Source organism: Pteropus vampyrus, unplaced genomic scaffold (genome assembly GCF_000151845.1).
Source record: "Pteropus vampyrus isolate Shadow unplaced genomic scaffold, Pvam_2.0 Scaffold321, whole genome shotgun sequence".
Taxonomy (NCBI): domain Eukaryota; kingdom Metazoa; phylum Chordata; class Mammalia; order Chiroptera; family Pteropodidae; genus Pteropus; species Pteropus vampyrus.
In genome coordinates this window covers 445,784-450,599 of record NW_011889102.1, presented here as the reverse complement: position 1 = coordinate 450,599, position 4,816 = coordinate 445,784, and positions in this window count along the sequence as shown.

The following is a 4,816-nucleotide window of genomic DNA, read 5'->3' as shown; positions in this document are numbered from 1 at the left end:
TCTCCACATCTCTAAAAGCAGTTGTCACTACCTCCTTGAATGCCCACACTACCTTCTATCATCTTGGTTATACCGAGCAGAAATTTACCTCACTATTAACTTTCATAGTTGGCTCTGTTTCTGGCTCACGGGGCCACAAAAATTCCAGTGAATTCTCTCTTTCATCTCACAGCCTATTAGATATTCAAATGAATAATGATACCCTAAGTGTGCTGTTCTCCTGGTTAAACATCCCCAGTTCTTTCAACCATTCCCCCATTGGTGTGAAGACAAAGTGAGGGAAATGCTGCTGTTTGGGGAGCCTGTCAGAGAAAGATTTATACCTTAACTCTTACCAAGTAGCTCTGTACCCTTGGCCAAGTCACACAATCTTTCTGGGACTCTACTGCTATTTTGTAAGGTTGCGAACAAGACTAAATGAGAGAATGTGTGTAAAACATCTGGTATAGTATGTGCCTCATAGTGAGTGCCATTCTTGTCATGGGACCAGGGAAAACTTTTTTGCAATCACTCCTCCTTCAGGAGAATTCTACATAAAAAAAGAATAGGGTTGAGATATCTAGATGTAGAACGAAAACTGGGGCAGGTATGACCTAGCCAAGAGAGCTGGTCAAAGATGGACTTGGAGTCTAAAAGGGGTAAAAAGGCGAGTTACAGGAAGCCAAAGAAGGTTCTGTAAAATAAAGATGAAAATGCCTGCTTCATAGTGGTTGGCATCATGAGGAACAAATTACGTAGTGTACAGGAAAGTGCTTTTTAGAATGAAGGCTCCCTCGTGCTCCCAGAACACTTGGTGTTTCACCTCTTTGTGTTATAACGACCTGTCAATGTGTCTATTTCTCCCCTACAGACTGTAAGCTCATTGTGGTGGGAAAACTTCCACTGGCTAAGTGCCTCTCCCCCATCCCAGGTGGTTCAGGTGAGACTGTCAGTGTCAGTACCCTGCCTGCTGTGAGCCATAGATAGAGCCGAGTCCATGAGCCACACCTGACCAGTTCAGGTACTCCATCTGTTTGTCCAGAGGGATTGATTCACCCTATTTCCTTTGTGCCCCACCAACAATGAGTCCCTAGAGATACGGGATTCTGTCCTGCTCAACCTGTTTGTTCCTGCACAGTTTAATATGCACGGCCAGTGCTTAATCATTTTTTGGACGTCTTGGGGTCAAGAAATAATGCCTTCCAAAGTGTCCTACAATAGATGATTGGGTAAAGAAGCTGTGGTACTTATATACAATGGAATATTACTCAGCCATAAGAAGAGATGAAATACTGCCATTTGCAACAACATGGATGGACCTTGAGATAATAATGCTAAGCGAAATAAGCCAGACAGAAAAAGTTGAAAATCACATGATATCACTTATATGTGGGATATAAACCTAAAAGCAACAAAGGAACAGGACAAACAGACAGAGACTCATGGACATGGACTATAGACTATTGGTTACCAGTGGGTAGGGGGTAAGGGAGGAGGGGGGAGGTAGATGACAGAGTAAAGGGGGTCAAATATGTGGTGACAGAAAGAAATCTAACTGTGGGAGGTGAACACACAGTGTAAATATATATATGCTTTACTGTTAAAGTGTACAGCTGAAACTTATTGGATTTAGTTAACTAATGTCACCAAAAAATTTAATTAATTTAATTAATTTAATTAAAAATAAATAAATAACACCTTTTTTCCTCCACCCAAGTTCAGAATGCATTAAGAGAGACACACACAAAAGTCAGACACATAGAGATAAAAGCACTAGCTCTATTAGAGATATTAGAGAAAGGAGTTTAGATCTCCTAATCAATGGATTTCTAGTACTCTACCCCCTTAATTAGAGGCTTAACCAATCAATTCTTGGTGGTTCTGGACCACTGCAAGTGTTGGAGTATCTGGGCATTTGGATTGGAGTTGAAGGGGTGCTCCCTGCAGGCAGATGGATCCCAAAGGAAAGAACAAGAGACTGAACTGAGTGTCAAAATCTTGGCTCCCAAACTGTCTTGTTAGATAAGACACCTCTCTTCCCTTCAGGATGGGGGAGGGAAATGGATAGGGAGGAATAGAGAGAAGTCATAAGTGTTAGTTCAGCCTCCCTCCACGTGAAAACACAAAGCCAGGGGAAAGGAGAATTTCCAAAAGGATTGGTTGAATGAGTGAATCAATAAGTAAACGTTACTAATGCTGCTCATTCTTCATCCACCATTTGATCATGTGTTGAGGAGTCTGAAGCTGTTGCAAGGTAGAGACCCTCTGCTGTAAATAACCATCATCACCAGGCCTGCCACCAAGACCTAGGGCGCAGGGAGGACAATGGACAGCAGCATGTTGATCACTTGCTGAGATACCCCTCAACTGCTGATATGACTACAGGAGACCCCTCCTGAGCCGTTCCTCCATACCCAGCCGGCATGGATTTCATTGGTTGTATCTCCCCAGGGCTTATCACAGTCACACTGAGGAAGTAGTCATCATTTTTTCCAGGATTTTTCAGCTACTAGAATAAATTACCCAGTCTCAAAAACAGGATCCCCACCCCCTTGCTGGATAAAATATTGCATTTGCTTAGGATAGAGGAGTTTGGTGTTGTTGGGTAGTAGTGAAAGTGTATGATGTATCAGCTCAAGTGGGATTCCTTTAGAGTTTCTGTATATAATGACAGCAGTGATTGGAGGTAATGTTAAGCCAGAGTTTAGTTAAGCCATGGCTTAAACTGAAAGGCCACTGAAGTCTTGCTCATTCCCAGCCGTTCTGGTGCCCCAACACAACTTGAACCTTGATTCCCAAGGATAACTGGGGTCGGGCCTAATCAGCCAGATGAACACACTTTTGTCTAAAATTCTTTATTTTTTTTTTTTATTATGGTGACATTGGTTAACAAAATCCAGTAAGTTTCAGGTGTACAATTTAATAGTAAGGCATATATATATATATATATATATATATATATATATATATATATATATATGTATATATATATAATATGTAATAATTATATATATATAATTATTACATTAACATACTCTTAACACTACTTTTTTTCTTACCCAGCCAGGTATGAAATGGCCAGGTTCTTAATCTCTCCCAATAAATGTCTATTAGAGATTACCTTGATTCAGCAAGTGCATAAGGAGGGTCGAAGAGGAGGCACTGGCTTTGACAAGGCAAGCTGTGTGTGTCCTGGGAGGCAATATGGTCAATGAGAAGGGGCCGATGCCTAGGAGTAAGGTTTCTACCACACATTAACTCCCTATAGACCACTGAACTTAGATTCTCTAAGCCTCAGGTTCCTCATCTGTCAAATGGAATGGGGAGAGGCCCAAGTAGAACTCCCAGAACTACTGGACAGCCACCAAGAATCTTCACTGAGGCTCTTTTGACAGTGATTTTTCTGATTACTCTATGTCTTATGCATCTTCTTGCAGCAGATGTTTTCCCCTGAGTGTGGTGTGTGTAGAATATATTTTTTAAAAAGTGGCACAGTGATTCAATTTAATATTTGTATTGTGATTATCTATGACAGCCATCTTCTGAATCTGATTTATTGCTTCTAGTTTGCTGGCCTTGGAAACTAATTCTGCCTAAATATTAATTTTATAGCAGGCTGAACTTTTGCTTCTTTATCAGCTTCTTCCCACAGGGAGAAAAACTGCAGCCCTAACACCTTCAAAACAAACAAAAAACACTCCCAGAATATAGAGATAAACTTTTCCCTTAGAATGGAAGGCTCACATTTGTTCAAAATGCTATTATCTCATCCATGGGCTACTGAAGATAGACTAAAGAAAACATCAGACAAATAACTGTTCTTGTAGGAAATGGAGTAGACTGATTAATTCTTAATTATTATTTATGTAAACATCCTTGCATAGTAAACATCTAAGTGTAGTCTTAATAGACATTAGATTCTGCTTTAAACAATCTGCTCATTTTGGAGGTCTTTCCTATTGGCAGTGAAATCCATGTGTGGGAATACATAGTACTTGTTATACGATACATGTTCATGTGTATTTTCCAGAGCTCAGAAAGATTGTCAGGAGAGGGGAAATTAATACTTAGTGTATTAGCTTCCTGTGGCTACTATAACAAATTACCACAAACTTGGTGGCTTAAAACAACAGAAGTTTATTCTCACATTTATGGAGGCCAGAAATCTAAAACGAGCATCACTAGACTGAAAAACCAGTATCAAGGTGTTGGCAGGGCTGCAGGCCCTCCAGAGGCTCTTGAGAAGAATCCATTCCTTCTCGCTCCTAACTTCTGGTGACTGTCAGCATTCCTTGACTTGTGGACTCGTCTCTGAATCTCTCTCTGCTCTATCTTAACGTCACCTTCTCCTCTGTGTGTATGAAATCTCTTTCTGCCTCTCTCTTATAAGTGTACACATGAAAGTCTTTAGGGCCCAGATAATCCAGAATGTTTTCCCCATCTCAAGATCCTTAACTTAATCACATCTGCAAAGACACTCCCCACCCCACCCCACCCCCTGCACACATCTTTATGCCATATAAGGTGACAGTCACAGAATCCAGAGATTGAGATATGGATATTTTTTGGAGGGCCATTTGCTGCCTACCACACTGAGCATTTCCTACCTGTATCTGTATACTTGCACTTCTTCTCACAAGACTTCTATGAGCAACATGCAGTAGGAAAAAACCCTGAGCTGGGAATCAGGAAACCTGAGTCCAGTAACTCTCCAGCACAGGTGCCATCACTCTGTTTCTGTGCTCAGGGTAGACATTGCTTACTAAGAACGGCACTAGTTTTTGCTGAACTCTTGGACTTGACCTCAGAATCCTCAAAACAGTGTTCCAGGAAGTCA